Source organism: Sander lucioperca, chromosome 24 (assembly GCF_008315115.2).
Source record: "Sander lucioperca isolate FBNREF2018 chromosome 24, SLUC_FBN_1.2, whole genome shotgun sequence".
Lineage (NCBI taxonomy): Eukaryota > Metazoa > Chordata > Actinopteri > Perciformes > Percidae > Sander > Sander lucioperca.
This window is the reverse complement of record NC_050196.1, coordinates 6790393-6812991: the sequence shown is the minus strand read 5'-3', so window position 1 is coordinate 6812991 and position 22599 is coordinate 6790393. Positions and strand designations below refer to the sequence as shown.

The following is a 22599-nucleotide window of genomic DNA, read 5'->3' as shown; positions in this document are numbered from 1 at the left end:
TCTAACTCGGGAGTTTGTAATTTATTGGTGTTTACACTTGGCAGCATCGGGCTGCGTGTTTGCATGCCGGGCCAGTGACCTGCCAGCCCAGGATGTGGTCCTTGCTGACGTCTTTTTGCATGTTGTGTGTTTCGCCAAGTAGTATTTTGTATGTGTGTTAATTTACTATATTTGAATGCATTCTATGTGTAATGGATATCACTAAGTGTGTGGCCGTGTGTGCATGCGAGTTGTGAGTGACATCCTCCTCCACTGCAGTAAAAGTCTTGTGCAGCTGACCCACCCCCCTCCCTCCCCGTCTCTGATGACTTCCAGAAACTTCCGCTCTTCACTCCGTCTCAGTGACACGTGTGTCCTCTCTCATCCAAGCCTGAACACCACGGCAACTCGACAGGGCTTATCGGCTGCTTCTCACACTTTTCTCTGGAGAAACAATCCAACATCTGGACTGAAATATCATGTAGCCTAGCCTAAATAACCAAAAGCCTTGCTATCGCTCTTGTGTCATCTGTATTGAGTCCTGAAAGAAAAGTATTCTTTTTGCGTATTCTTCCTCACATAAAGCCAGAACTGGAAAAGATTTAGTATTTTGCTTTTTTAAATGTCCATCTTAATGACAGAGCTCATCTTATTCACCTGCTGCTATGGTTGTTTTTTAGTAATCTCTAGCTGTCCTCCTGCTGGAGCTTCATGACTCTAAACCCCAGCATCTGACTCCCTGTGTAGGTGCTAATTTAGAGCAGATGGCATGTGGACACCGAGGCTCAGAACTCCTATCAACAGGAAATGGCTTAGAAAAGGGTGCATCCCTGCTACAAATTACAGCCGTTTACCTTTCCTTGCTGGTCACCTGCCCTTTCAAAGATGCACTGAAAAAAATGCTATTATGAAAGACTCTCTAGCTCAACTCAAACACCAAGGGAAAGCCAAAATGAGATTTTACTATTTTAAGACTTTGGATCCATCGTTTTATTCTCACTTTAATTTGGCTTGCTGTTTCTGTGCACTCTGTAGGCGTGAGCGCAACATCTCTGACCTTTGGACTCCCTCTTCTACTTGATGAATTATTTCTTGGCTGCATTCAGACACCCTGCAGGTACATACAGTACACATCATACAATCCAAACATAAGAGCAAGACAGCTTCTAAATTAGAGAATGAGCACCTGAGGCCAAAGTTCTTCAACAGGGTGGGGCGGTATAGTTTAGCAATTACAGTTTTATTGCAGCGATTAACGTCAAATATTTGCTTGGAAATCATACAAAAAATATGCTACTTATAAGCCCAGAACTTGCCTTAGAATCATCACGTTTTTAAGTTTTCTTTCAAACATGAACAGCTAATAGATAATTTAGCGTACTATTAATAGTGCCATCGAACATTACAATTTCTGTTTGCGTCCACCAACTAATTATGGGAACTATAGTGTGTATCATACTTTGAAAACCCTCAGTTCTACAATTATGACAATTCCTAATTTTGATAATGAATTGTGTGTCAAACATTTGCTAATTCCATAATGTGACTTAAATAACTTTGGGTTTAGGTGTGCTGGTCAGACTATTTCCCCACATCGTATACACTAAATGTTGAATCTATTAATAGAAAACTGTAAATACTTGTTAGCTGCAGCCCTACGCTGTGCCCTTCTGTGCTGTTTTTCTGCTTTTTCTGCCCAGTGAAGTTTTTACAAGGGCAATAGAGAGGGCTGTGTTCCCTGTGAGTAGAAAACATGTAGTGATTTTTCCATGGAGTAATATGGGATCTTGTACTGTACAGTAGCCTGTGTTTGAGTTCAGCCCAGGGTGTATGGACGACTTCAAAGCCCACGGCTACACCCTGTGGTTAGTGTAAAGCCAGGCACACGAGAGCTGGATCGTTCACACACATACACACACAACCAGTTGATATATACGCCATGATACACACGCCCTCAGACAGGCGCAAATTTACTTAAGTCCATAAAAACAGTTGACTGCGTACTCACCCCTGAATTCCCCCACAGTCGTGGCATCAGTCCCCTACGCCCGCCTCCCCCTTTCTTCTGCTGTAAAACACACACACACACACACACACACACACACACACACACACACACACACACACACACACACACACACACACACACACACACACACACACATGCACGCGCAGTCTCTCCACTTCCTGTCTATTTCTTTCTGCTCAAATCACAACATTTTAAACAGGCCTCTTTTGGGAATATTTCACATTTTAGGAATGTCCTTTGTTCTGCTTATATCAGAGAGGAATGCCTGTCCAAGAGTAGCGCACACACACACACACACACACACACACACACACACACACACACACACACACACACACACACATATATCTTTAGCCTGTCAGTGTGGGAGAGAGTGTGTGTGTGTGTGTGTGTGTGTGTGTGTGTGTACGCCTCCACATTGTACACATGTAAGTGATGAGACACTATGCACTACTGAGAGGCCATCTTTCTGGGTGGTAGAGAAGAAGGATGACCTTCCATCCATCCAGTATTTTATCCAGTGGTGGTCCGGCTGTAAAAGACATTCCCATGTGCATACTGTATGTTATTGGTTGTGTTGTGTGTTTGAGTTATGTTATGAATGGTGATTGAGATGGCGTGATGCTCACTTTGGGCAAATGAGCAGCCTGCTATTTGTTCTTGGCGGTTGCAAACAAGGAAAGCTGCACTTAACAAACCACTAAGGTTTTAATGCACTGAAGTGCTTTTCACAAGCCTTGATACAGTCACACTCGCTGAATAATGACGAGTGGCTGGTGGTTGTTGGGTAATTATGTCAATATTAGAGAGTAAACTGCTTATTTTTTTCTGAAAATGTGAATGGAGTTGAGCGTGTGACTTTAAATCTAACTTTGTCACCCTCTTTCTGGAGAGTAATCTTGACATTTTGGAAGTTGGCCTAGGCGGAAGTTTGACAGAAGCAATGAACAACGTGCTGGACAGATTTGTCTTTTTACCGTTTAAACATTTGGCCTGTGCACTTTGGGAATAACTGAATGAGCAGGTGGAGGTTCAAAGTCCTCAAAGACCCCTTTAACAGGACACTATATTTTAAGTTGAAAGCAACTGCTTTCTTAATTTCTTCATGGGATTAAAGGTGATCAGTAGTTTGTGAACTACTCTTCCTCAGGCTGAGTCTACTGACTCAACAGTGTCACTGGCAAAATCAGTAGCTTTAAGCATTGAAGCTCTGAAAACACCATTGTCGTATAACTAACTGTAATATACGGTAGGCTGCGTCCAGGTTTAAAGTTTACGGAAAGACTCAGAGAGCCACAGAAACCATCATGCTGGCTAATTCTGATGCAGTTAAGTGGTTGACCGTATAAACAGTGCTTATATAGGCCTAGTTTTGTACTGAACTAAACAGTCTGAGCCGGCGACAGACTGACATGATCAGCAGGTTGTTGGATGTGCCCAGGGCTTGAACAAGGTGTAGGACTTTGGCTTTGGTGTGAGTCATGCTGTAGTGTCTATATGCAGAGGGCTTTCGGGGGATGGAGAGGATCAGCTTCTGTCTAGCTACTCTGAACAGACTCACCTATGACCTCTGACATCAGAGTCCCCAACCAGCTTTTGATCAAACAACAGCAGTTTGACAGCGTCATGCATCTTTGAATAGTTTTTGTTATTGAGTGAATTGAAAGCTCTGGGAAAATAACGAAATGCGAAACAAGTGAGCTCCAAATTGATCTCATATCAAAGGAAGCTACTTAATCTAATAATCATAAATAACCTGATGAAATTATATGAATATTATATGATTGCTGACTGAGCCTGAGACACACGAGTGGCTGTCGACCTTTGAACAGACAGACGGATCAGCACGGATTTGGGTAATTAGATTTCCCATGGTCTTAAATCTAATTTACGATTTGTTTAAAGAAAACAACAAAACAAGCAGATGCCACTGTATTTTCTACAATTTCAAGCCATAAAGAGCAGTTGTGGGAATTGGATATTTGTGCTGGAAAGAGATTGTGATCCTGCTGATGCTGCAGTGGTGACCCAATCCTTAGTCATTAACATGCGTTTGCCAGTTAGAGTGATTACTAAGTCTATGTCTGGGTGAAAGTATTAACATGGAGCTGGCTGTAAGGCTTGTAGTTATTTATATACTGTTGTACTCAGGAGGAAAAAGCATGAATACATGAGTATTTATGATATTTCTTTTTTTCCAGGAAACAAACTGAGGAGAACTTTTTGAGTAGACCTTCATTTCTTAAACAACATTTACAACATCTTCTGTTGCTCTGTAGGAGCTTTGTCAAGTCTGAGAAAAATAACCCCGGTGATAGTGATGTCATCAGGGTTATCTTGAATTTGGGCTTCAGATTTCAAATTTATTGAGAGAACCTGTTACAAACCGGCGACGTGGAGTTAGAAAGACGTGGGTGTTTACCAGACAGGCAGTGTCTTATGTAAGTTGCCTTGAGTTGCATTGTGGGAAGTGTAGGATCCAGTGTTTATTGGCGTTTTGACCCATGCTACGGACTGAAAGATTGGATATTTTGGCCTCTGCTGCATCGATTATTACAATTGTTTTTTTAATCTGTCACCAAGTTACAAAACTTTATGGAAGTTCATTAGCACTTCAGTATGTAATTTATTCTGCTAGTTAATTGTTTAACCTTTAAAATGTCAGAAAAAAGTGAAAGATTCCCAAAGAGGTTCCTTCAACTCATTTTTTTCCAACAAACAGCCAAAATGAATCAACATCAGTATTGAAATTGTTGATGAGACCATCCTAGAAATTCTATAAATGCTGTAAAAGATTTGCTCTGATGCTACATGCTCTTTTGTTACAACTCTCCCAAAGCACTAACCCTAAACCTTAATCAATATCTGTATTCATATTAACTGCTCCCCGCTCTCTCATAAAAAACCACAGCAGTTCAAGTTATATGGTGGCATACTGAAACAGAGCTGGAATTACAGCTTTGATAAGTCTATATTGACAACGTTTTAATTACGTCATAGTTCCGGTGCTGCCGGAGGTTCCGCTGGATGTCCCTCATTTTCGGCCGGATGTCCCTCACCTTCTGCTTTCTTTGTGTTGGCATTCTAAACTCCGCTTGATTCGTGAAACATCCCCCGAGCTAGAACTGACAATCAAATTATATTTATCTTTATTTTGAGTAAAGTTCTAATCACACACTCGACAGCCATTTTAATTCCAGAGTTCGCCTCCCTACGCGCACGTTCCACCAAAAAAAAAGTTCCTTCCCGAGGCTATTTTGCAGAGGCACCGTGGCTGCGTCCGGTGCTTTGCGCCGCCCAAGAGGAAGGTGATTGGTTTAAAGAAATGCCAATAAACCAGAGCACGTTTTTCTCCTATCCAGGAATGTTGTGTGGACTAGCCAGACAGAGATAGGTCTGGCAATGCGAGACTACAGCTTTGATGACACTTGCGTTTGAGGATGCAGAACCATTGAAGCCCCCGCCGTTGTGTTCTCAAGCACCTGCAATAAATGTGCCCGCTCAGTGAAACCCAGCTTGTGCTAAAGTTGCTGCATTAAAAAAGAAAAGAAACGCATGAGTCATGCTTTTAGAGGGGTCCGATGAGATGACAGTTTAGGAGACAGCTTTTTTGAATATGATGATACATCAGCAAGTCTGAAATTCATAGGCCAAACAAATTCAGCACCTGTTTGTTTTTCAGAAGAAGCTGATGATGCTTAATCTGTTGTCATTCACACTGCAGAAGAAAAATGATAAAGGTGCATTACAAACCATATTACACAGGCTTCGTATTGGACTCATTCTTGTAGTTGTGGTTGATTTGGTGGGTTTAGGGATACAAAATTGATTGTTTCTCTCACATAACATAACAAAGAGGAGTGCTCCAGACTTTTTTAATCAGAAATGAATCTCCCATCCAAATCTGGATGAAGGGGTCCAGGCAGATTATGCACAAGCCCACGATGATCCATTCGGCTAATCCTGATCATAGTGAGTTGTCACTGCTTGGGAATCAAGCAGCAACCGGCTACCGCGATCAGCCTGCATCCCCAATTTCAATATGATTGACCTGCCTTTTAATTTGGGATTAGACATCATGTTTTATTGTGACCCTTGAGAATAAATTCTGTGATAACCATATGTACATATTTGATTGAAGAAAGTGATCAAATCTGACACGGGAATGAACAAATTTGACTCGTGTGAAAAATGTTGGCATTTTTTTGGTCTCTCTTACTGTTCCAAAACTGTAAAATCTTAAAACGGTGCCATTGTTCCATCTTAAGGTGGTTTCACTGTTCTTAACATGTTTAAATACAGTGAACTCTTTAACAAGTGGGTGTCTGATGTTTAACTGTCCATACAGTATGTCCTGCTCAAACACAGGGAAAACAAAATGTGGAATCTGGTGACGGTGAGTCCAGCCTGCCGCTGTGTTTGTTGACAGTTGGTAGTGGAAGATTGGCGTTAGCTCTACTAGCGTCTGCAGAGGCTGAGGGGAGATTAGATGTTAGTAACTGTGCTAGCTGGCTCTGCAGCTCCGGTCCAGGCCTTGCTCTGTAATCAGTGCTGGCCTCCCTAAAGGCGGCTGGCGTTGACAGGACTGTCTGCGCCTCTCTGCGCTTGGATTCCCACTCTCTCCCGCCCATGCCACCCAGCCTTCCCTTTATTGTCCTTTCTTCTTATCTCCCATCTCTTTTTCCTTTCCCCCAAAACTCCCAACAGCAACGCCATGCCTCTTGGTTCGTCATAGGCTCCGAACCAAATGTGAAAATTGAAAATGATCTCCTAATTCAATTTGATGGCAGGGTTATTTTTCTGCTGCCATTTTAAAGTTTTTTTTTTTTTTTAACCTGATCCAGTCCCTGACGCTGACAGGTTGATTACAGTCTTGCTCTGATGTCCTCGCCCCCCCACCAAACAAGACAAGCTAATGATGGGACTGAGGGAGGATGTGATGTGGGATGATGATTCCCTCTCTTCCTCTAATTTCTGAAGTGGTTTTGGGAAGCGTATGAGGATGTATCCTTTATGATTCAGCCTCACCTCAACCTCAGTGGTCTCTGTGAGGTTTGGCGATCATGTGAGGGAGTTTCTCTTGACATCAGTCTGGTCATACTGGTTTGCTTTAGTGGGGTCATTTATTTCCTTCTTAAAGGAGAGATTCAGAAGTCTATTGTTTTGAGTATCAACACTTGCTTCAGTACCACTATAGAGTGGTAAGAGTGAACCAAAACAGTTGTTCAACATGGAAAACTACAACAATGAGCCAAAGGACGCTAATACTGTCAAGCAGTTAGTGATCCATTGTTAATATAACAATGGTTATTACATAAACTAACTTAAAGTATGGAAAATATTTAGCTAGTATAGACAATGTAATAGAAAAAGTAACCCTAAACCTATTAATGATGCCTTCCCCCTCATGAATCATAACACATGTATTTTTAATAATAGCAATCAATATGGGTATAGATATTGGTGATTCTGGTCCTGGTATTAACTTTAATGATCAGAGCCAAAGCAAATGTTGTGGTACTGTCCACCAACTCTGTTATTAAAGATGTGGAACGAACTCCACAGTCCTCCAAAGTTAAGCCAAAGCTAATATGACGCTAGCCAAGTGGAGTGGGTGTCTTCATCCTGGCTATCGGGTGCAGGTTTATTTCTGGTATTGCGTCCTGCTAAAAAACCTGCTAACAAACCTGAAAGTATCCCGTTTCTGCAGCTCAGCAAGGAAACTCTGTCCATCGAAACTCAAAGAGGGGATTTAGCTTTAAAGACTATAACTTTGGAAGGTACCCACTTGATTTCCCACTTAAAAAAAAACCTATCCTTTAATTCACACATTTGTTTGAACTCATCTATATTTTTAGTTGTCCTAATTTGCACTCATTCGTTTCATTGATTCATCTACTCTCTAGCTCATCATTTCTGTTATGTATTCACAACTTTGACATCTCTAGTAGGCCTACTGTGGGTGATTGATAGCTGAAGACTGGGACCATTGTGAGCCCCTGGACTTGAAATATATTTCATTTCATGTGGTTTGTGGTTGGAGTAATGAGCAAGGAATTAGGCTTTCAGCAGTCAGCGCTCAGTGCTACTGAGTTGTATGCTTTTGCACTGCTTGTCTGGCCTCTGCAGTCTCTCTTTCGCTTTCCCCTCGTCTCTCACTCAGACCCTCTTTTCCCCCTGGTTCCCCCTCTCTGCCTTTGTGTCAGTGCTGCTGCTGCTGTCGGCCATGCTTGCAAATGAGCACCAGGACAGAGCAATTATTCAGCACGGGGCAAGTCCTGCACCCCTCCTTTTTATACACTCATGCTGCACTCGCTGTCATGTTTAGATGTTTCACGCATTCATCATGTGAAAGTCTTTGAGCAAAATTTTACGGATGGGATATACACTGAGAGGAGAATGAAATATGATGCTAGAACATTTCTTGGATAAAGATTTATCTTGGAACTCAATTCCCTCAGGGGTGGATGAGCTTCATATCTCTTTCAAACATGAATTAATGTGACTGACACATGCACACAAACACACACACACACACACACACACACACACACACACACACACACACACACACACACACACACACACACACACACATTTATTGTGCCCATCCCCCCCTTATCCACCCCTCCCCTATGCTATGGAGACACTGGTTTGGTTGCAGAGTGTGTGCTGGTGAAGGGGAAGTCAGGGAGGGGGAGACCTACATGAGACAGCATGCATGTGTGAGTTGCAGTAGTGTGCTTGCCGGCTCTGCTCGCCGGCGAAAAAGCATCAGCCGTCTCTGTCAGTGTGGCGCTGCACCTATGACTCCCGTTTGCTTCTTTTTCTATCTCTCATCTTTTGTTTTTCTTGTCTTTTTCCTCCTCTCTCTGCAGAAGCCGCTGCCTTGCCCCCTCCCCTTGAGCCCTCTTTGCAGACAAAAAGCTGCCCTACCTCACCAGGTAAGACGTTCTATTTGTCCTTTTGCGGTGGAATCTTTTTGATGCGGTTGCTTTATTGCTTGAGAAATCACCAAAGCAGCAGCGATAAAGAATACATTTGACTATCCTTCAGTGTCTTCTTCTCCCCCGAGCATGCCTATTATCTCTAATCAATGTCTCCCTGCGTATCATCTCCCCTTTGTTTGCAGAAACTCTAATTATTCAGGATATTTGCTGCGGAAATATTCAAACAACCGATTGAAAGAGCTGATGTTGTGATAAGCCAGGGGCTGTTTCTGTGTTTTGGTGACCCATAGTCTTCGTGACGTACCCAGTCTAGACATCGCTGATTATTCAGCCAGTAGGACAGTTCGCCCTGAGTGTGCTGCTGCTGCTTTGTGTGCATGTGTGTGTATGTAAAAGCAAATGTTTACCAAGAGATATAAAATCCTGATCTATTTGGAAAAAAAAAAAAAACATTTAGAAATAATAGGCGATTGTGATCTATTTAGAGGCTGAGGCTGTGATGGCATGTGGCCTTTGGCGGTTAGCGACTCATAGCCAACAGATTGTTGGTGGTTTCTCCGTGGGAGTGACACCAAGCTGAGCGAGACCGCAGGACACATTACTCTGCCTGTATGCGTCGACAGAGCCGGCTGTCACAAGTTTGCTGATGGCTCGTTCGGGAGGTGTTTTCGGGCCGACGGGCGGTTTTGATTTGGGCTGCGCAATTAATCCCAATTTTATATGGACTAGTGCAATATACAAATCGCAGGGGGAGGCGCAATATTTGTTAAAGGCAAAATATGTGTCAAACCATTCTGAATTAAGGTATCGTGGTGCTGCAGAGACATCCCGGCCTACAAATCGTATCCTACAGACTAAAGAAAAAAAATCTTTCTTTGGTACCAGAGCCTCACAGAAATCACACTATAATCATTTAAAAAATATATATTTCATTGAAAAGGAGAATAATGATACAAAAACGATCGTTCCCTCCAATATCGTGAATCATATCGCAATGGCAATATCAGTCAAAATAATCGCATTTAGATATTTTCCTCATATGGTGCAGCCCTAGTTTCGATGTGAGCAGGTGGTGATGGAGTAAACTCTGACTCGGCCTTTGCCTTTTTTCTTATACCTTTTTCTTTTCTTCTTCCCTCCCACTCTGTTTATTCCTCCCTCTGCATGTCCCTGCCTTTATCTGTTTTGATCTCTCATATCTCTCCCACTCCCCCCCCCTGTTTTTTTTTTTCTCTTTCTCTCACACTCTTTCCCTTTTAAGTTTTTTGTAGTGACTGGGCATTTTATATTTTAAGGGAGTCATTGCTGCAGTGGCACACTCTGGGTCAGTCCCTGTTCTATCTATGACTGTGTGCCAGAAGTCACCAGGGTGTCTATCCTATCCACAGTGACGTGCCCCCCCCCCACACACACACACACACACACACACACACACACACACACACACACACACACACACTTCCCCTCTCTTTATCTATCTCTGTCTGCCCGCATGGTTGCTTGGCAGCTCTGAGGCGAGCTGTCGTTTCCTGGTAACCAACTTCGGATGACACGGCATGGTGTAGGAGGGGAGGACGATGGGGTAAACGCGCCCTCTCTCTGTCCTCCTTTTTGGGGTCACAAATGAAGTCCTGTCCCCCCAATCATCATCATCCTCCCTTTTCCCATTTTTCCTGCATCCCTTATTTGCCCGAGGTCGCCGCATGGAAGGGAGGCCGCTGTTGCGGTTGGTTAACAAACTGTTGGGCAAAGCCAGTGGGAGACAGAGACATTGTTTTGGAGTCAGCGTTGCCCTTGGTTCCAACTGCTGTTTGTCAGCAATGCATTTGAGATGTAATGGAGCTTAATGTAGGCGTCACAGAGATGTGACGCCTGCTTCTCTGACTGCCAGTTAGAAACACATCTCAAACTAGAACTTTGTAGTTCAATCCTGCAATGCACAAATGTTATCACGTTGCATTATGAGGATTGTAGAATCCAGTTTTTTGGGAGATTGGCCACAATTTAGGATATTTAGACCTCTTTAGCTTAGGTTTTGAACACCGTTTTTTTTTTTTTTTTTTAAATCTACCCCCCTGAAAGTATACCACATGTATTAAAATGCAATAAAAATCGCTGTATGTTTTGTATTTCTGAGAGAGATTGTATATACCCTACATGCTTACCCTGTTTTAGAATACATTGATTCCTATGATAAATATATGCGTTGATGCTAAAACTGGGTCCACTTGGATTTTTTTGGTGCTTACAACCACATCTCATGGTGTGCATCAGCGCAAGAAGTTTGCTCTTGGTATCTTGTAGTGTAAATACTGAGCAATGACTGTGCAATGAAGTGGACTTTGAGTTGAGATTTTTTTCTTTCAAATCTCTTAACCTAACCAGCTGGTTGATTATCAAGCTGCCATATGAGATGTTTTAGTCGTCCAGTAATTGCAACAGGCATCTTTCAACATCAACCTCTCGTGCTGCAGTGTTTTGGGCATTTGATCCCCATCAAAGATGAATATGTACTGTATGTTATTTTCAGAGGCAAACAAAGAGAAAGGGACATTGCGGTCGAGTCAAAACCACCCTCGACTTTGACAGAATGCCCTTAAGTTTCTGTTGACGAGTGACACTTGATGGTTATGTAGCTTGATGTCACTGTCAAAGATGAGGAGAGCCATACAGACAGATGCTGAATAAAAAAGACAGCATTTTATTTTGGGCGTTATTGAAGCCGAGCTTAAATGTAACGCTGTTGAGGAATGCATGATATACGCTGACGCCAAATATCAATTTTTTTTTTATAATTGTTAATAATGAGGCGCTCCAAATAGATTTCCCTGCTCCCAGCATCGCTACTTCATGGCTCCTCGAGGTAGCGCTCAACACATGAATGAGGGAAACTTGAACATAAGTTAACTCGCCGAAGAGGTTGTCAACGTTCTCTTGGTACATCCATGGTGATGATGGACAGCAGTTTACATGCCCCAGCCACGTTTAAATCCAAAGTCTGAACCCATAGTTGCTCTATAGTTCTGTAATTTTAATTTACAATAAAACTGTGCTGCAGACTTGTGCTGTTTCCTAACAGTTTGGACTTGCAGTGAATAAAGGGAGAAAACCTGCACTTAAACTATTCATGGGCGTTATGTATTCAAGTTAGACCGATATTATGATGTATCATTATAGGATTGTCTAGCAATATATTGGTTATCACAGAATTGCTGTATCGTAATATTATCAGTATCGTGAGCCATGTATCGTGCATGGTATTGTATTGTGAGGTACCCTGTGATTCCAACCGCCATGAAGAAGTGGGCATCATTTCAGTAAATCAGCAAAGCACCACTTTTGGTGTTTGCTATGTCAGGAGAAGAATTAATAATGATAAAAGAATGCGCCATACATATACAACTACAAAACCTGAGGCATTTACAGCAGTCCGACTCAGCTCAGTCCACATCTGAGATCAACAGACCACCAGACCCTAACATAGGGGTTTCTAAAAATGTAACACACATTTTCAGCATCTTCACATTCTTGATGGTGAAAGTTTAAAATCACAGCCTGCAGCCCGCAGGCCCCATTTTGGACCGCCTTGTCGCATCATGTTGATTGATGAATGTGTGTGTGATGCTTTTTGGCCACTAAGAAACCTACCTATATATATGACTATAGACCAGTTCTCCCACCTGTTTTCACTCTTAAGTGCAGCTGTTGCCTCGGAGGCACAAAGACCTGCACCTGGTTCTGCCTGGTTTACGTAACGCAGTGAGGAAAAGTGCTGCTGGCATGTGTTTGAACTTGTAGAATACTGGATGCGACAGGCACAGAGCGTTTGGTTTTTGCATATACAGTATGAGACGTGTTAATATGTGGATCAAAGGTCTTCTCCACTGTTTTTTTTTTTGTCCAATAAGGTGTGGATACTGCAAGTAGCATAATCTAACATATGTCATGTTATTGCTCAGCACCAGATGTGTTAAGGCCAGATGATAAGTGATATCTTATGCAAGTTTATATAAGATCATTTCCATCTGTCTAACATGCGGCAATGATACATTATTCTAATCATTTCCTGAAAATAACTGTAATTTTGTACTAGTTACAGGGAAAATAGAGAAAGGGTTCTGCTGCTCCAATTCAATTTTATTTATAGTATCAAATCATAACAGGAGTTATCTCAAGACACTTTACAGTTGGAGTAGGTCTAGACCACACTCTATAATTTACAAAGACCCAACAATTCCAGTAATTCCCCCAAAAGCAAGCGTTTAGTACGACAGTGGCGAGGAAAAACTCCCTTTTATGAAGAAACCTCGAGTGGTGAGGAAAACTTATTTTTAGAGAGAAACCTCGGACAGACCGAGGCTCTTGGTAGGCGTTTGTCTGACGGTTCTGGTTGAGGGTGTGATGAACAGTGGCAATTATAGTCACAATAAAGATAATGGAACTATGACTAGAAATAGTAGTTGTAGTAGTTCATGGTGTAGCAGGGCGCTGCAGGGCGTAGCGGAGCATAGCAGGGTGTAGCAGGGCACTGCAGGGCATGGCAGGGTGTAGCGGAGCATAACAGGGTGTAGCAGGGCACTGCAGGGCGTACTGCTCCAGTGCTCACAATGCCCTGCTCCACTCCCTCTTCAAACTGGTGCTGCAGTCATGCTCATCTCTTCTCTATTCTTTCCTTTGGATTAGTTAATGAGCCTCTTTCCCGGCAGAGTTTGGCTCATTAGCCACTCAGGCCACTCTGTACTCAGTACCGAGTGTGTGGAGGTGTGGAAATCAGCCTCCCCTCTGTCTCTTTACACCTGTTAGATTGCAGAGTATGCAGAGGCCCCTGCTAAATAAAGGAGTTCAGGTCTACGTGCAGAGTTGCGATAAGGAAAGGCAAAGTAAATCATGGATGCAATTACTCTACTACTACCTTGACGGCAACTCCTTGTGGCTTTGATGTATTTGAATGCGTTTGTGTGTCTGTTTTATGGAGGCGTGCATTGACCCAAGGGAGTGTGAGTGCATGTTGGTCTTTGGGGAGAAGGAGGCTGTCTTTGTGAATTATAGATGAGGAAGTGGGGGGACGGCCAAGTTAAAAGGAGAAGAAGCGGAGACCTCAAAGGAGACAGCAAGGACAAACCACAGCAGCTTTAACAGCCACATTATTAGCATACATTATGTCATTTTCTGGCACTTCAAGATTCAAGATTAACTTTATTTAAATACAGACAGCAAGTACAAACAACAGATACTGTACATACTGATGGTGTATAAAACCCAACATGGTGTCATGCAATGCATTAGTTAAACATTACTCAAAATAAATGAAATAAATTAAAAAAAGAGAGATCACAGGTACAACAATTACAAATCTCCATCGGCATGCAGGCCTGTTCTGCCTTTTACTTGCGGCTATTTAGGAGCTTAATAGGCATTAGGCACTGGGATAAATGAGTTTCTGAAACCGTTAAGTCTGCAGCGAGGGACTCTAAACCTCCTACTGGATGGCAGCAGTTCATATTCTGCGTACAGAATGTGAGACTTGTTTCCTTTTAAAACACATTTGTTATTTTTATTATTTAATTGAAATCCGTGTGTGGGTTTTACATCTTGCTGTAGGAGGTAGGAGTAGTTCTTGAAGTAGCAACTAAGCCTTCAGGTGACATAATGCAACAAATCTTCCTGTGATGATGATCCCCTTTATCTCTTCTGTTGGCTCATTTGAATTCATTTCCTGTTTGCCTCGTCTCTGATGATGAAGTCAAATCTGTGGATTAGGTCAGCCTCTGACCTCCTTCCTCTATTTTTGACTCTTCCCTTCCTCCATCTCTTCTCTCTTTGTCTTCTGTTTGACATGTTGACCTCCCTCCTCCTGGGAAGAACATGCAGGTCAAGACAAATGCCCAAAAAATGCTGTTTTCTTCCTTTCCAGAGACTCAAGAGAAATTGCTTATTTGTTCACATGCTCACTGTTGGTGGCCATCCATTACACATCGACCCACGAGACCGGAGGTTGATGATCATCTTGTGCGACTGATAAGATTTTCAAAATGTAAAAATATCAGCTTTTCTTTCTGTAAAAGCTGTAATTCATGAGTTTGGATATTAGATAAGACACGCTTCAGATACTTTATGTTCAGACAGGCTGTGGAAAGTAGAGGGTAGTTGCAGTTACTAGTGCAATACATAAGTAATTTGGTAACTGATCAAAAAGAAGACACTTGTTTTCAGGAATTCACTCATTCATTCCTTATTTCCCCCCAATTACAGTTAACTTGCATCAATTAGTTAATTAGTTTTGTTTCCAAGATCACAAGCTCCAATTGTGAATTAATCATTTATTAAAAACATGGGTGCACTTTTGGAAGAAAAAAAACAAAGATAGAGAAGAATTGCGTGGAGATTTAGATTTCAGGTCAACTGCTTTATTAGAGAGGGATCATTTAGTGTGTCAGTTAAAAAGGTGGCTTAGAGTAATAATGCTTCGATTTCTATCACTTTCCTGATAATTTTGGGTTGGGTGGTAACTATGCATCTCTTTATATCTTCCTCTTTCCTCATCCCTTTTCTTTTTCTAGCTAAGCTTCCCCAGCTGGCTAGCCTTCCCCCAGAAGAGCCATCACTTCCTGTGTGACCTTACTGTTTCTCTTCTCTTTTACCCATTCTGTCTATTTCTCTCTTTCTGCAGACAAATAACAAACCAGAGGAAAAATAGTAACATTTGATCCAATTCCTTCAAATTAAAAGAGCGTACCAGCAGTGGTTTTGCATGTTTTAGTCCATTTAAAACAAAGTCCATGTTTTGTTGCCAACTTTTTTTTTACGAAGACTGAACGGAGTCCCTGAAGTGACATGAGCGAGCAAAAAAAAAAGAGGTTTTTTTTTTTTCACATTTCTGGTGCTCAACATTAAAAGCTCACCAGAAAAATCACACAGTTCTGGGAGAAATGTTAGGTATAATTTGATAATGTTAACAATGCAAGACGAAAACTTTTCCGTAAAATGTGAAAAATGAAATTGCAATTATGAAAATGAGTTAACATGAAAAGCATGACCACACAATCACGTGTTAACAGCATAAGCAAAACAATAGAATTCAGTGAGACAACAAAAAGGCTTTTCCAAACTGTGAGTCCGAAGAGGCAAGAAACATGAGTGGGTAGGGGATAAACAAAGACGAAATGATTACCCAAACTACCCACTAAGTTGCGATAAAGCAGAATTATCCTGTAGGAGATAGGAGGTGAATTCTGTTTCCTTCTCTTTTTCACTCCAGGCCTCTTTGTTCCTCTCCTCTCTAATAAATCACCCTCCTTCCTGTTTGGAGAATCTCTGCTCAGCTCTCTTTGCGTCCCTCTACTTCTACATCCTCTATCTCTGTCTTTCTCTGCCTAACAGCCTGTTTTGGCTCCAGGCCCCAGCCCCGACGGTCCCTTCACACTGTTTTAATGTTAACAGGATGCTCTGTTTTCTACCTCCTTACAGTCCAAAAGCAGCGTAAACGTGCAAATCTGTTTTTCTTCATGGCTGTCTTAAGCCTGAACTCATCCCCTGGCTCAGACCCAATGGACCAATCCAAGAATTTCACAAATCTCAAAAACAGCTCCCGAGTGGAGTCTTTTGGCGCACAGATGACACGTTCACTTGTAATCACTAAAAAATAATCACTTTGATTTCTTTTTTTTTTGGATTATTATCATCCCTGACCTCTGTTTCTCTTTTTTTTTTCCATCTCACGCTGGCTGTAGTCACGTTCATTAACTTTTTTCTACCTATTGTTTCTCAACAATGTTGGTGTTATCGAGTAGTCTCGCATTGCTAGACGTTCCTCCACAGCGCTGCGGAGGAGGGTCTGGCTAATCCACACAACGTTCCGGGATGGAAAAAAAAAAACGTGCTCTGGTTTATTGGCATTTCTTTAAACCAATCACAATCGTCTTGGGCGGCGCTAATTAAGCGCCAGACGGAGCCACGGTGCCTCTGCAAAATAGCCTCGGGAAGGAACTTGTTTTGGTAGAACACGTGTACGTTCAAAAGTTGTTTTAGTCGTGCAACAGAAAACTCAGATTGGACAGATAGTCTAGCTAGCTGTCTGGATTTACCCTGCAGAGATCTGAGGAGCAGTTAACCATAGTCCTCAGAAATCGATCTCATCATCGAACTCTTAGCAAGAAAGCAAATAAGTTACTATCCCAAAATGTAGAACTATTCCTTCAAGTTTGCATCTGTGCCAAACCACATAACTTCTCAGTATTCCAAATGGATAATCAGATTGTGGAAAAAACACAATACTTTAGCTCTTTTTTAGAGATATTTCCAGCACTTGCATATTATGCCATCTTCACTTAGAGTATGCAACAAAATCAATTAAAAGATGAAAAGAAATGACAAGCAAATCATACACTTCTGAGGACGATTTGATAATGTGAACAATGCAAGTGATGCCATTCATTTCAATATAAAACATGCAAGTGCAATTATAACTAAATAAATTAACATGAAATGCATGACACAGTCCTGTGATGACACTCATGATCACAAAAAAAATAAAATGTCAACAAAAAGGCGTTTTTAATGTGAATGGACACACTCGTGCATGGACACTGAACAGACTAGATTGCCTTTGGTTTTGTTGTTGTGTACAGCCCATCGGTGCGGCAGCTTAAAAGAGAGACCAGGCCACACTGAGGTTGGGATTAATGTTGCTGGCAGACTCCAGGTGACCGAGCTAAGCTGCTGTGTGCATGCACGGCTCCATGCACGGCTGTGTTTAACACAAGGCTGACATGAGAGCTGTCTCGTTAAAAGTCCCTCGATTTGACTCTGGACTAGCCACGCTGGATTCAGAGGTTAGAGCTCGAAGCTGTCTGAGAATTAAATGGGTTTAGGCTTTTGTCAGACCCAGTGATGTCTTTTTTTTTCTTTTTTTTTTTTTATAAAGGAGAAGTGTAAAACTTCAGTGCTACACATTATTGATGTCCTAACATCTACACATTTTTATACAGCATGTGATTATTTATTTATTTATTTATTCCTGTCCATGTTCAGTATGACAGATTTACCTGTGTACTGTCCAATTGGATTCTGTCATTGGTTTTTGGGGGAAGGAGTGTCTCCATTGATGTGATGATGTGTTGTGTTTACAATGTTGTTGGCATGGTGGTGCTTTTTCTGTGTATGTGTGTTAGACATCCTGCTGCACATTAATTTCCTTTTCTAAGGATAAATAAAGTAAAACTTGAACTTGTATTCCCTCTTTTTCTACCTCCCTCTTTCTTCATGCAGGTCTGAGCAGACGCTTCAACTCAGCACCCGTCTGTTTAGTCTATCAGTGAAGACAGCTCTTCAAGTTAGGTAAGCAATTAAAAAATAAAAAATTAAATGTAAATAAACAAGAGTCTAGAGTCATCTCACACCTAAATAAGTTAGAAATTTAAGAAAAAACATAGTACAAGTCTGGACCGCTGCCAGATAGCATCCTATGCATGACATTTCACACTCACTTTTCCCATGACTCATGGGGCCTCGGGAGTCAGATCTAAGTGGCTGCACTCAGCCAGATGATTAGCTTGGCTGTCCATGGATGTATAATAGAGGGGGAATTATACTCTACAACATGTTGGACGGAAGAAGGGGCGATTGTTTGAGTTGATGTCATGCAAGATATTTTTGACCGGCAAAAACTCAAAACTCGTGTTTTGACTCTTTCGCTGGTCAAATGTGTGTTGAGTTTCCTGGCAGGAAATGAGATGACAGAGCGAGTGGCAAAGATTTGGTGGTACATTCAGAGAAGTCTTTTGTTTGTGTGTGTGTCTATATTTAGCTCATGTTAACAATGTGTTTGTTCCCAACGAGTCGTGGCTTTAGCTTAGTGGATGCATTTCGGGGGGCATCATTTAAAGGGTGTGTTTGTTTGTTTGCGTGTGCGTGCGGTTCATTTTTTTTGGGTGTTTGTGCATGTGTTCAGGTTGATTTGAGCAGGGAGTGTGTGTGTGTGTGTGTGTGTGTGTGTGTGTGCTGAGCGTGGGTGTGTGTGTGTGCTGGGCGTGGGCTGTGGACAGTCATCATTATCCTCACAGCCATGAAGGACGCGTAATAATGTAAGACGGCTGGTGAGGGAGGGAGGGAGGGACTGACTGCTAAAGAGACAGACAGACGGGGAGTTGTTGGGAAACACAGCGGATGGCTCAGTGCTGTGTGTAAATGTCAGTGTCGTTGCTCTATATTTTTGGTTGGGACAATTACCAGGAATTATTATGCAGAAATAGCTGGTGTCCTATTTTTTTTACATTCTGGTTGCTTGGGCTTTAACTTAAGTGTAATTATAAATTCATGATTTACAGTAATACGTATTTATCACACATCTGCAACAGTGTGGGAGGTACTGAGACATCCTGTTTTATGACTTTGACGTTGATGCATTTTGAGTTTTTAAAGATGGCCCTCTTTTATTTATACTGTATGTTTAGCCATGCTATGTTACTTCTCGTGGCCCATTTCTTCCCAACAAATTGCTGTTGTTGGTTGCAGCAAAACAGTGATACACTTACATACCAACCCTTATCAGCACCAGCCTAAAAATCTAAAATGACATCAACAGCCCAACCAGCAACCAGTCATCAGTGTATTGATGGATTTAAATGGCTTGGCTGCCATTTGTGTCAGTGCAGTTAGGAAAGACCCCTGGAGCTGCGCCTGGAGGATCTGGTGACCTATTTCAGGATCCATAACATGTTCAAAGTCCACTCTCTGCAGCCAGCATCCTCTCCTGACCACCACCTGCCCCTCCCACTCCGGGGCTCAAATCACCATGGGAACAATGACATCACCGTGGGGCTGATGTGTGCCAGGAAGCATCTACTCCTCTGATGAGATTGAAGAATCTAACTAAAGAGAAAGGAAAAGCAAGCACGCCGGCAGTGAGGGAAGGGAATAAAATTTAAAGTTAGGATGCAGAAGAGACACAGCAGTCAGTTTGATTTAATCAATCATAAATCATCTTGAAGGAGGACAATTCAGTGTGCAGACAGATTTTACTCTGAAAACTCACTAAAAAAATCCAATAATACCAATCAAGTCCTCACAATATGCCATTTGAAATACAATACATTTGATAAGCAGGTTGCTAATAGCTCAAAAAAGCACTATTGACTATTACTGCTGGGTTCGTAATGGAGATTCATGTTAATGATCATTTACTTAATCACTTAATGTTTCTTTTACTGGAATTAAGTGACAGTTTATTATGAATAAGTTACAATGTTAATGTTGGGTAGATGTTTGTAATCAAAACTATTTCATCTGCGTTTTATTTAGAAATGTAAGCGTGATACTGAAGTAGTTCAGAGTAAGAAACTACAGTCATTTGGCTAACAGCTGATTGGATGTGACACACTGCAGCGTCATGGTGGCATGAAGGTTACAGAGATCATTATGATCATCTCGACACTTGGCAGCAGACATCCTAAATATTCATTCCATCAGAAAAAATTGGATTTTAAAATCGTTATCAGTCCTGTGAATAAATGTCTTGCGGTCGGTAGATTCATGCTCGGATTCTAAAGACTGTGATTAAAGATGGGGAGGAATAACCAGTACTACCAGCACTTATTTAAAAGGAATGTAGATACTGCATACGACACACTCAATTTTTGGAGTATACATATTTGATAAGATGAGCACTATTTTTGTGTTTTTTGACTTGTTCACATGGAAAGTCTAGTTTGCAAAAAGTTGATTTTAAGTCTGTTTCACATGCTTACATCGCTAACTACAACAGAATTTCAGAAAATATATTCTAATGTTATGTCATTGTTATTGTCACAGTATCAGTGTTGCTTAATTCAGATGTTTTGGCATGATGAGATATGTTTCTGAGAAGTACCAAAGCCTTGTTAGTTCCCAGTGCACCTATACTGCTGTTATTACGGTACTTAATCTGCAAGGAGAGGAATCAGCCCTGCACTTCTTATACATGGGCGTGTGTGTTTGTGTGTGCCTTGCCCGTCATGCTGCTGTTCACCATATACACAGTTCATTCACACTTCAATGGCAGCGCTCATTATTGCCATGTCAGTCCCCCACATGTCTTGCTGAGTCAACACAACATAATCCGCTGCTGCTGAGGAGGAAGCCGCTGGATTCTGGGTTGATTACAGGACAGGGCAACCTTGACTGTCCTGCTGTCCTCCTCAGGGCTACTGTTTAGTGTGACATATCCAAAATGCCCTTCAGTAGTGCAACTAATATTTGAATGCCAGGAAATATCACTTTTACGCCAACTTTGACCTTATCCAGTCAATTTCTTTTTAAGTCATTGTCTTCATTGAGATAATATTGGAACTTGCAGTCCATATAAATAAATTATGAAATTGTAATTTACATAAATGAAAATATGTTTTCCTGGATGTTTCCCCTTAAGGGTTGGGAGAGTAAAAGGAACTCAACGGATATAAATAAACAATAGGTTTAAATGGCAAAACACAGCATTGCTCAGGAAATGTTTGGTCACATGGCCTCCACATCTGGATGCAGAAATAATATGTAGATGTAGAAAATCATACCTAAAGTTAGAGACCGCACTCAAACACACACACTTACAGACAGAGACACACACACACTCAAGCGCTCCCACAGAGGATTAAGGCCAGGTTGGCCTACTGAGTCTGGCTGCCAGAGATTCCATCCTACCTCCTAAATGGATGGTGACATTCCGATGTGAGCGGCGCTCCACGGAGGCGTGATGAGTGACCCAGATTGGGGTTGGGTGGATGGAGGGGGGGGGGGTGCGCAGACGGGAGGGACGTGAGGTCGGATTAGGGACGGGGTGGAGTCGGTAGAGAAGAGGGCCAAGCTGCGGCTGGAAGGTAGTGCGAGGTGCAGCAGGGGGGCCATGAGAGTGCGAGACGAGGGCATTGAAAGACAAAAGAAAGAGGGAGAAAAGAGAAGTCAGTCGAGCCTCAGGCCTGCTGCCACAGCTCTCTTGTCCCATGCTGGCATGTTCAATTTAAGAAATCAATCCCAAGATGTAATGGGATTTGACAGTGCTTTTTTGACTCCCGGTGCAATTGATTTAACCCTTTTGAAGATTAGGACATTGTGATGGTTCGCATGCTGTGCACTTATGGGCTAACTGCTGGGGTTCTTGCCTTTCAGAAAGTTTAAAAGTCAAACATGATTTAATAGTTTGAGATTCTCTAAAAGATAATGCTATAACCTAGTTTCTAATAAAGTGTCACAGCTTAAGCGTAGGTGGTTATTGTTGTTCAGGTTTGTTTTAGTGCAGACCTGACCTGTTGTCACTCTAAATGGCACCAGAGATCACTTCTTGTCTGCAGGTGAGTGCCACATCAGTCTAAAGTATACCTCGTTTTTCCTGCTCATAAAAGCAATTTAATTTTTTTTATTTTTTACTTTGTCAGATACTCACAAAGCTAATTGCAGATTTATTAAAAACCTGCTGCTGTTTTTGGTGTTATATTTGGAAAGAAGCCCATTATGCAGTTTTTCATTTTCTTTTTAACACAATAAGACTGGTTAAAAGCTAGAAGGGAGCCATGGGAGAGGGCAATGTCAGATCACGTTAACTGCAAGAGGATGACAAGGTGTGCCTGAAAGGCAAGGTCCTGAGCAATTTGGCACTGCATTGTGATCTAACAG

At 41.9% G+C, this 22599-nt stretch overlaps 1 protein-coding gene across 13 annotated transcripts in view; it reads left to right on the top strand.

The window, feature by feature from the left end:
- The window catches only part of LOC116044463 (microtubule-associated protein 2-like), a 58575-nt gene that overhangs the window by 12387 nt on the left and 23589 nt on the right, over nucleotides 1–22599 (top strand). For 10 of the 13 annotated variants that reach the window (XM_035998600.1, XM_031291662.2, XM_035998602.1 and 7 more), the window contains exons 2-3: nucleotides 8887–8952; nucleotides 18226–18294. The gene's annotated coding sequence lies outside the window, so the exon portion shown is untranslated. Of the gene's footprint in view, nucleotides 1–8698; nucleotides 8734–8886; nucleotides 8953–17685; nucleotides 17790–18225; nucleotides 18295–22599 lie in introns of those variants that run through there. The other 3 variants (XM_035998597.1, XM_035998598.1, XM_035998599.1) reach the window with 3 other exon arrangements.